At 40.7% G+C, this 11496-nt stretch overlaps 1 non-coding gene across 1 annotated transcript; it reads right to left on the reverse strand.

Moving 5' to 3' along the window:
- Nucleotides 1-10782: 10782 nt before the first annotated feature.
- LOC130938274 (small nucleolar RNA R71) lies at nt 10783-10890 on the reverse strand. The gene has a single exon (XR_009069446.1). It is a non-coding gene; the product is annotated as a small nucleolar RNA R71 (small nucleolar RNA).
- Nucleotides 10891-11496: the final 606 nt, after the last annotated feature.

The following is an 11496-nucleotide window of genomic DNA, read 5'->3' on the forward strand; positions in this document are numbered from 1 at the left end:
TCAGGCTCGGAGGGGATGTCACTGCCCTGTCGGATCATCAGCTTTAGATGCTCATACTAGCGCCGGTTACGGCGCTCCATCTGATCAAGCTGTCGAAATAAGCGGTGCATGAGGTGGTAGACTGGCTCTGAGGTAGGTGGAGGTGCAGTGGTGGCAGCAGGGGCAGCTGTGGAGGAAAAGGGTCCAACGGACGGTGGGGCTGTCTCATCAGTAGCAGTGAAAGGTGGTGGTCTGTAGTCCAAAGCCAGGAAGTTCCTACTGTGAGGAATGATCTTCCTGCAGTCCGCAGCCAGTGGTCTCTCATCGGTATCCTCCCATGGCACGTCAGCTCGACGGCCTAGCTATGTAACCAGATAAGGAAAAGGAAGAGTGCCTCGGACGTGGACCCTGGCCATATAATTCCGGATAAAGCGTGGCAAGTACAAGTCCTTACCCTCCATCACACACCATAGGAGGGTGATCATAGCAGCTGGAATCTCTGTCTCATGAGTACTCGGCATCACATAATTACTCAGGATCTGATGCCATAACCGAGCCTCATCATTTAGGTACGCCCTCTTGATACCTTTGGACAGGGTGGTGTCCTGACCCATTGGTGGACGAAATTGTGATCCATGTTCTAATTATTTTGAGATGAAGGCTTCTAAGGGGCAGCAGCTGTATTCACAACTCCGTTCAACTAACCAGCAAGTGTACTGGGTCGTCCAAGTAATACCTTACGTGAGTAAGGGTCGAATCCACAGAGATTGTTGGTATGAAGCAAGCTATGGTCACCTTGTAAATCTCAGTTAGGGAGATTAAAGGGTAATTGTGATTATTATAAAATAAAAAGAAAATACATAATAAAAGGGATAGAATACTTATGCAGATTCATTGGTGGGAATTTCAGATAAGCGGATGGAGATGTTGTAGAGCTCAAGGATGCCTGCTCTCCTACTGCTTCTACTCAATCCTTCTTACTCCTTTCCATGGCAAGCTGTGTATAGGGGTTCACCATCAGCGGTGGCTACTTTCAATCCTCTCGGGAAAATATCCTATGCGGCTGTCACTCACACAGCTAATCAGTCTGGAGGCATCACCCATGGTTGATGGCTACATCCCATCCTCGCAGTGAAAACTAATGCTCACGCACTCTGTCACAGTACGGTTAATCACTGGTTGGTTCCCGCGCCTACTGGAATAGAATCCCTTGATTCTTTTGCGTCTGTCACTAACGCCCAGCACTTGCAAGTTTGAAGCACGTCACAGTCATTCATTACCGGAATCCTACTCGGAATACCACAGACAAGGTTAGACTTTCCGGATCCTCATAAATGCCGCCATCTATCTAGCTTATACCACGAAGATTCTGTTGGGGAATCTAAGAGATACGCATTCAAGCTCTGTTGCATGTAGAACGTAAGTGGTTGTCAATCACGCGCGTTCATCAGTGAGAATGATAATGAGGGTTATCTAACTCATCACATTCATCATGTTCTTGGGTACGAATGAATATCTTGGAATAAGAATAAGAGGGAATTGAATAAAAGAAAATAGAACTTCATTAATACTTGAGGTACAGCAGAGCTCCACACCCTTAATCTATGGTGTGCAGAAACTCCACCGTTGAAAATACATAAGTGAAAGAGGTTCAGGCATGGCCGAATGGCCAGCCCCCTAAAACGTGATCAATAGCCTCTTAGGATGAAGAATAAAACAAAACTGAGACCAAAGATGTCTAATACAATAGTAAGAGGTCCTATATATACTAGACTAGCTACTAGGGTTTACATGGGTAAGTAATTGATGCATAAATCCACTTCCGGGGCCCACTTGGTGTATGTTTGGGCTGAGCTTGATCAATCCACGAGCTGAGGCTTCTCTTGGAGTTGAACTCCGAGTTATGACGTGTTTTGGGCGTTCAACTCCGGATCATGACGTTTTTCTGGCGTTTAACTCCAGACAGCAGCATGTACTTGGCGTTCAACGCCAAGTTACGTCGTCATTCTTCGAATAAAGTATGGACTATTATATATTGCTGGAAAGCCCTGGATGTCTACTTTCCAACGCCGTTGAGAGCGCACCAATTGGAGTTCTGTAGCTCCAGAAAATCCATTTTGAGTGCAGGGAGGTCAGATTCCAACAGCATCAGCAGTCCTTTTGTCAGCCTTTTTCAGAGTTTTGCTCAAATCCCTCAATTTCAGCCAGAAATTACCTGAAATCACAGAAAAACACACAAACTCATAGTAAAGTCCATAAATGTGAATTTAACATAAAAACTAAGGAAAACATCCCTAAAAGTAGCTTGAACTTACTAAAAACTACCTAAAAACAATGCCAAAAAGCGTATAAATTATCCGCTCATCACAACACCAAACTTAATTTGTTGCTTGTCCCCAAGCAACTGAAAATCAAGTAGGATAAAAAGAAGAGAATATACTATAAATTCCAAAATATCAATGAATATTAATTCTAATTAGATGAGCGGGACTTGTAGCTTTTTGCTTCTGAACAGTTTTGGCATCTCACTTTTTCCTTTGTAGTTTAGAGTGATTGGCGTCTCTTAGGAACTTAGAATTTGGGATAGTGTTATTGACTTTCTTAGTTAAGCATGTTGATTCTTGAACACAGCTACTTATGAGTCTTGGCCGTGGCCCTAAGCACTTTGTTTTCCAGTATTACCACCAGATACATAAATGCCACAGACACATAACTGGGTGAACCTTTTCAGATTGTGACTCAGCTTTGCTAAAGTCCCCAGTTAGTGGTGTCCAGAGCTCTTAAGCACACTCTTTTGCCTTGGATCACGACTTTAACCACTTAGTCTCAAGCTTTTCACTTGGACCTTCATGACACAAGCACATGGTTAGGGACAGCTTGATTTAGCCGCTTAGGCCTGGATTTAATTTCCTTAGGCCCTCCTATCCATTGATGCTCAAAGCCTTGGATCCTTTTTACCCTTGACTTTTGGTTTTAAGGGCTATTGGCTTTTTCTACTGCTCCTTCTTTTTCTATATACTCTTTTTAGCTCCATTTTTTTTCGCAAGCTTTTGCTATTCACTGCTTTTTCTTGCTTCAAGAATCAATTTCATGATTTTTCAGATCATCAATAACATTTCTCTTTGTTCATCATTCTTTCAAGAGCCAACAATTTTAACACTCATAAACAACAATATCAAAAGACATATGCACTGTTCAAGCATTCATTCAGAAAACAAAAAGTATTGTCACCACATCAATATAATTAAATTAAATTCAATAATAAATTCGAAATTTATGTACTTCTTGTTCTTTTGAATTAAAACATTTTTCTTTTAAGAGAGGTGAAGGATTAATGGAATTTATTCATAGCTTTAAGGCATGGTTGCATACTAATGATCCTGAAATAAAGACACAAAATATAGATAAACGCAATATTAAAAACCGAAAAACAGAAAGAAATAAGAACAAGGAATGAATCCACCTGAGTGAGGGTGGCGCCTTCTTGAAGGTCCAATGGTGCTCTTTGAGCTCCTCTATGTCTCTTCCTTGCCTTTGTTGAATGATTCCTAGTAATTTTGATGTTTCTACCCTTAGTTGCTTCCAATATTTGTGTGGAGGACAACTTATCCCCTGAGGTATCTCAGGGATCTCTTGATTTGCAGCCATATGTTATACCACTGAGCTATGACGGCTTATATTTTTGTCTTTCCATCTCCCATGACTCAGAGGTGGAAGCTTTTTGTCTTCCCTTTGAGGTTTCTCTGGCTTTAGGTGCCATTAATGGTAATGGAAAAGCAAAAAAGCTATGATTTTACCACACCAAACTTAAAATATTGCTCGCCCTCGAGCAAGAAAAGAAAGAAGAGAAGAAGAAGAAGAAGAAAACGGAGGAGAGTGAGGGGAGATGGGTTCGGCGATATGGGTGGGATTGGGTAGGAAAGAGAAGTTGAATTGTAAAGATAGGTGGGGTGTATGGGGAAGAGTGGATGGTGAATGAAAAACAGAAGGGATGACCATGAATGGAGAGAGAGAGGGCGAGGTAGGTGGGGATCCTGTGAGGTTCACAGATCCTGAGGTGATCCTGTGGGGTCCACAGATCCTGAGGTGAGGATCCTGTGGGGTCCACAGATCCTGAGGTGAAAACAAATACCATTCCTTCACCATATAGGCATGTAAAATGCCTTCATGCATCATTCTGGCGTTCAAACGCCCATTGATGCCTGTTCTGGGCGTTCAACGCCCATGTAATGCATGTTTCTGGCGTTGAACGCCAGTCTGCGCTGCCTCCAGGGTGAAAAATTTTTTTCTTCTGTTTTTGACTCTGTTTTTAATTTTTTTGATTTTTTTGTGACTCCTCATGATCATGTACCTAATAAAACACAAAAATAAACAAGAAACAAAATAAAATAAAATTAGATAAATAAAATTGGGTTGCCTCCCAACAAGCGCTTCTTTAATGTCAATAGCTTGACAGTGGCTCTCATGGAGCCACATGGTGATCAGGTCAATTTAGTGTGTAGTCCCAACACCAAACTTAGAGTTTGGATATGGGGTTTGAACACCAAACTTAGAGTTTGGTTGTGGCTTCACAACACCAAACTTAGAGTTTGACTGTGTGGCCTCTTCTTGACTCTGAATTGAGAGAAGCTCTTCATGCTTACTCTCTTTTGTCACAGAGGGATGGCCATGTGCCTGAAACACAAGGTAGTCCCCATTCAATTGAAGGACTAACTCACCTCTGTTGACATCTATCACAGCTCCTGCTGTGGCTAGGAAAGGTCTTCCTAGGATGATGCATTCATCATCTTCCTTCCTAGTGTCTAGGATTATGAAATCAGTAGGGATGTAAAGGCCTTCAACCTTTACTAGAACGTCCTCTACTAACCCATAAGCTTGTCTTATGGACTTATCTGCCAATTGTAATGAGAACAAGGCAGGTTGTACTTCAATGATCCCCAGCTTCTCCATTACAGAGAGTGGCATAAGATTTATCCCTGACCCCAGATCACATAGAGCTTTTTCAAAGCTCATGGTGCCTATGGTGCAAGGTATTGAGAACTTGCCAGGATCTTGTTTCTTTTGAGGTAGAGTTCTCTGAATCCAAGTATCTAGTTCACTAATGAGCAAGGGAGGTTCACTTTCCCAAGTCTCATTACCAAACAGCTTGACATTCAGTTTCATGATAGCTCCTAAGTATTGAGCAACTTGCTCTCCAGTCACATCTTCATTCTCTTCAGAGGATGAATATTCTTCAGAGCTCATGAATGGCAGAAGGAGATTTAAAGGAATCTCTATGGTCTCTAGATGAGCCTCAGATTCCTCAGGATCCTTAATAGGAAACTCCTTCTTGCTTGAGGAACGTCCCAGGAGGTCTTCCTCACTAGGATTTTCGTCCTCCTCCTCCTTTGTGCATTTGGCCATATTGACTATGTCAATGGCCTTGCACTCTCCTTTTGGATTTTCTTCTGTATTGCTTGGGAGAATACTGGGAGGAGTTTCAATAACTTTCTTACTCAGCTGGCCCACTTGTGCCTCCAGATTTCTAATGGAGGATCTTGTTTCATTCATGAAACTAAAAGTGGCCTTTGACAGATCAGAGACTATATTGGCTAAATTAGAATTGTTTTGTTCAGAGTTCTCTGTCTGTTGCTGAGAAGATGATGGATATGGCTTACTATTGTTCAGCCTATTGCGTCCACCATTGTTAAAGCCTTGTTGAGGCTTTTGCTGATCCTTCCAGGAGAAATTTGGATGATTTCTCCATGATGAGTTATAGGTGTTTCCATAAGGTTCACCCATGTAATTAACCTCTACCATGGCAGGGTTCTCAGGATTATAAGCTTCTTCAGAAGCTGCCTCTCTAGTACTGTTGGATGCATGTTGCAATCCATTCAGATTTTGAGAGATCATGTTGACCTGTTGAGTCAACACTTTGTTCTGAGCCAATATGGCATTCAGAGCATCAATTTCAAGAACTCCTTTCTTCTGAGGTACCCCATTATTCACGGAATTCCTCTCAGATGTGTACATGAACTGGTTGTTTGCAACCATGTCAATGAGTTCTTGAGCCTCTTCAGGCGTTTTCTTCAGGTGAATAGATCCACCTGCAGAATGATCCAATGATATTTTCGAAAATTCAGAGAGACCATAATAGAATATATCTAATATGGTCCATTCTGAGAACATGTCAGATGGACATCTCTTGGTCAGCTGCTTGTATCTTTCCCAAGCTTCATAGAGGGATTCACCATCTTTTTGTTTGAAGGTTTGAACATCCACTCTCAGCTTACTCAGCTTTTGAGGAGGAAAGAATTTATCTAAGAAGGCAGTGACCAGCTTATCCCAGGAGTCCAGGCTATCCTTAGGTTGTGAATCCAACCATATTCTAGCTCTGTCTCTTACAGCAAAAGGGAAAAGCATGAGTCTGTAGACCTCAGGATCAACTCCATTCGTCTTTACAGTCTCACAGATCTGCAAGAACTCAGTTAAAAACTGGTAAGGATCTTCAGATGGAAGTCCATAAAACTTGCAGTTTTGTTGCATTAAAGCAACTAGTTGAGGTTTCAGCTCAAAGTTATTGGCTCCAATGGCAGGAATGGAGATGCTTCTTCCATCAAACTTGGACGTTGGCTTTGTGAAGTCACCAAGCATTCTCCTTGCATTATTATTATTATTTTCGGCTGCCATCTCCTTCTCTTGTTCGAAAATTTCTAGAAGGTCTCTTCTGGATTGTTGTAATTTAGCTTCTCTTAATTTTCTCTTCAGAGTCCTTTCAGGTTCTGGATCAATTTCAACAAGAGTGCCTTTATCCCTGTTCCTGCTCATATGAAAGAGAAGAAAACAAGAGAAGAAAGAGGAATCCTCTATGTCACAGTATAGGGATCCTGATGAGCGGATAATTTGTATGCTTTTTGGCATTGTTTTTAGTATATTTTTAGTATGATCTAGTTAGTTTTTAGTATATTTTTATTAGTTTTTAGTTAAAATTCACTTTTCTGGACTTTACTATGAGTTTGTGTGTTTTTCTGTGATTTCAGGTATTTTCTGGCTGAAATTGAGGGATCTGAGCAAAAATCTGATCCAGAGACTCAAAAGGACTGCAGATGCTGTTGGATTCTGACCTCCCTGCACTCGAAGTGGATTTTCTGGAGCTACAGAAGCCCAATTGGCGCGCTCTCAACGGCGTTGGAAAGTAGACATCCTGGGCTTTCCAGCAATATATAATAGTCCATACTTTGCCCAAGATTTGATGGCCCAAACCGGCGTTCAAAGTCACCTCAAGAAATTCCAGCGTTAAACGCCGGAACTGGCACCTAATTGGGAGTTAAACGCCCAAACTGGCACTAAAGCTGGCGTTTAACTCCAAGGAGAGTCTCTACACGAAATTGCTTCATTGCTCAGCCCAAGCACACACCAAGTGGGCCCGGAAGTGGATTTTTCTGTCATTTACTCATCTATGTACTAGTTTTCTATAAGTAGGACCTTTTACTATTGTATTAGGAGATCCTTTTGATCATGTTTTGAGGATTGAACCCTCTTTGGGAGGCTGGCCATTCGGCCATGCCTAGACCTTGTTCTTATGTATTTTCAACGGTGGAGTTTCTACACACCATAGATTAAGGTGTGGAGCTCTGCTGTACCTCGAGTATTAATGCAATTACTATTGTTCTTCCATTCAATTCCGCTTGTTCTTTGTCCAAGATATCACTTGTTCTTCAACATGATGAAGGTGATGATTGACGCCCATCACTATTCTCACCCATGAACAAGGTGACTGACAACCATTCTTGTTCTACAAGCATCTGAGGCTTAGTGAATATCTCTTGGATTCCTGATTGCACGATGCATGGTTGATCGCCTGACAACCGAGTGCTCGCCTGACAAACGAGCCAACCATTCCGTGAGATCAGAGTCTTCGTGGTATAGGCAGGACCTGATGGCAGCATTCAAGAGAATCCGGAAGGTCTAACCTTGTCTGTGGTATTCTGAGTAGGATTCAATGATTGAATGACTGTGACGTGCTTCAAACCTGTAACCTACTGGGTGTTAGTGACAGACGCAAAAGAGGGATTCTATTCCGGTAGGGGAGGGAACCAAACCGGTGATTGGCAGTACTGTGACAGAGTGCGTGCATTAGCTTTCACTGCGAGGATGGGAGGTAGCTGCTGACAACAGTGAAACCCTACACGAGCTTGCCATGGAAAGGAGTAAGAAAGGATTGGATGAAGACAGTAGGAAAGCAGAGAGACGGAAGGGAAGGCATCTTTATACGCTTGTCTGAAGCTCTTACACCAATGATATACATAAGTATCACTATCTTTATATTCTATATTATTTTCATTCATCATCATATACATTTGAGTTTGCCTGACTAAGATTTACAAGATGACCATAGCTTGCTTCAATGCTAACAATCTCCGTGGGATCGACCCTTACTCACGTAAGGTATTACTTGGACGACCCAGTGCACTTGCTGGTTAGTTGTGCGAAGTTGTGTAATGCCATGGAATTGAACCACCAAGTTTTTTGGAGTTCATGACCAGGGATTATGAGAGTTGTGAAAAGTATTGTTCACAATTTCGCGCACCAAGTTTTTGGCGCCGTTGCCGGGGATTGTTCAAGTTTTGAGCAAGCTTTTGGTAACAATGCCTGGGATTGTTCTAGTTTGGACAACTGACGGTTCATCTTGTTGCTTAGATTAGGTATTTATTTTTTTCGAAATTCTTGAAGATGAATTCTAGAGTTTCATGATGATTTTTTTGAAATCTGGCTGGCTGAGAAGCCTTGTCTAATCTGATTGGACCGAGGTTTCAACTTATCACCACAAGAGCTTGTTGATTTTCATCAATTTTGCTTTTGGAGCAGTGATCTGCTAAGGCTTGGCTGACCTTTGGTCATGTCTAGTGTTTTGGACCGAAGCTTTCCTTGAAAGCTTGGCTGGCTGTGAAGCCATGTCTAATTCCTGGACCGGAGTCTTAGACTAGCATTGCACTGATTCCTGGAATTCTCATTAAGAATTTTGATACCTTTATTTTCCTTTTCACTTAATTTTCGAAAAAAAAAACCCAAAAAAAATTTGCAAAATCATAAAAAAACCAAAAATATTTGATGTTTCTTGCTTAAGTCTAGTGTCTCATCTTAAGTTTGGTGTCAAATGCATGTTTTTACTACATTTTTCGAATCCATGCATATATTTCTTTGTTTTGATCTTTGAATCCTTTTGGCTTGAGTGTTTATGTGTCTCATATAGTGTCAGTAGTACACAAACTGCTAAGTTTGGTGTCTTGCATGCATTGTTATTTGATTATTCCTCATTATTAAAAATCCAAAAATATTTTTAATTTGTGTCTTTTCAAGTCAATGATACCAAGAATTGAAGATTCAGAACATACTGCAGAGGAATTATACAGAAAAAGCTGAGCATTCAAAAATGCCCAGTGAAGAAGGCAGACTGGCGTTTAAACGCCAGCCAGGGTACCTGGTTGGGCGTTTAACGCCCAAAAAGGTAGCATTTTGGGCGTTAAACGCCAGAATGTATACCATTCTGGGCGTTTAACGCCAGGATGGTGCTAGGGGGAAGATTTTGTTTTCAAAATCAATTTTTTTCAAGTTTTCAAAGTTTTTCAAAACCAAATCTTTTTCAAATCATATCTTTTCAATCAAATGTTTTCAAAATCAATTTCTTTCCTTTTTCAAAGATACTTACTAACAATTAATGATTTGATTGAACATTTTTTGCCTTTTCTATTAAGAACGGTTTTATGTTTGAATCATATCTTTTCTTGTTAGGCAAGTCATTAATTTTTTTTAAATCATATCTTTTCAAATTGTTTTCAAATCATATCTTTTAAAATTGTTTTCAAATCATATCTTCTCAATCACATCTTTTTAAAACCATCACTTCTCAATCAAATATTTTTAATCACATCTTTTTCAAAATAGTTTTCAATCAAATCTTTTTGACTTCTAATCTCAAAATCTTTTTCAAAAATCACTTGATTTCTCTTCCACTCTCAATTTTCGAAAATTATCAATCAAATTTTCAAAATGTTTTCAAAATCTTTTAATTGAATTTTCGAAAATTTCCTTCCCTCCTTCCCACATCCTTCTATTTATGGAGTACCACTCCTTCTAAATGCACAATTCGAACCTTATCTAATTAAAGTTCGAATTCTTCTTCTCCTTCTTCTTTCTATTTCTCTTTTCCTCTGACACTTCAAGGAATCTCTATACTGTGACATAGAGGATTCCACATTTTCTTTTTCTCTTCTCTTTCATATGAGTAGGAGCAGAGACAAAGGCATTCTTGTTGAAGCTGACCCTGAACCCGAGAGAACCTTGAAGAGAAAGCTAAGAGAAGCCAAGGCACAACTCTCTTTAGAGGACCTGACCGAATTCTTCAAGAAAGAAGAACACATGGCAGCCGAAAACAACAACAATGCCAACAATGCAAGGAAGGTGCTGGGTGACTTCACTGCACCTACTCCTGATTTCTATGGGAGAAGCATCTCTATCCCTGCCATTGGAGCAAACAACTTTGAGCTTAAGCCTCAATTAGTTTCTCTAATGCAACAGAATTGCAAGTTCCATGGACTTCCAATGGAAGATCCTCATCAGTTCTTAGCTGAATTCTTGCAAATCTGTGACACAGTCAAGACTAATGGGGTTAACCCTGAGGTCTACAGACTGATGCTATTCCCTTTTGCTGTAAGAGACAGAGCTAGAATATGGTTGGATTCTCAACCTAAAGAAAGCCTGGACTCTTGGGAAAAGCTAGTCAATGCCTTCTTGGCAAAGTTCTTTCCACCACAAAGATGGAGTAAGCTTAGAGTGGAAGTCCAAACCTTCAGACAGAAGGATGGAGAATCCCTCTATGAAGCTTGGGAAAGATACAAACAATTAATCAGAAGATGTCCTTCAGACATGCTTTCTGAATGGAGCATCATAGGTATTTTCTATGATGGTCTCTCTGAACTATCTAAGATGTCCTTGGATAGCTCTGCTGGAGGATCTCTTCATCTGAAGAAGACGCCTGCAGAAGCTCAAGAATTGATTGAAATGGTTGCAAATAACCAATTCATGTACACTTCTGAAAGAAATCCTGTGAACAATGGGACTAGTCAGAAGAAAGGAGTTCTTGAGATTGACACTCTGAATGCCATATTAGCTCAGAACAAGATATTGACTCAACAAGTCAATTTGATTTCTCAAAGTCTGTTTGGAATGCAAAATGCACCAAACAGTACTAAGGAGGCTTCATCTGAGGAAGAAGCTTATGATCCTGAGAACCCTTCCATGGAAGAGGTGCATTACCTAGGAGAACCCTATGGAAACACCTATAATTCTTCATGGAGAAATCACCCAAATCTCTCATGGAAGAATCAAGAGAGACCTCAACAAGGTTTCAATAACAATAATGGTGGAAGAAACAGGTTTAGCAATGGCAAGCCTTTTCCATCATCTTCTCAGCAACAGACAGAGAGTTCTAAGCAGAATACTTCTGACTTAGCAACAATGGTCTCTGATCTAATAAAG

Source organism: Arachis stenosperma, chromosome 6, assembly GCF_014773155.1.
Source record: "Arachis stenosperma cultivar V10309 chromosome 6, arast.V10309.gnm1.PFL2, whole genome shotgun sequence".
Taxonomy (NCBI): Eukaryota; Viridiplantae; Streptophyta; class Magnoliopsida; order Fabales; family Fabaceae; genus Arachis; species Arachis stenosperma.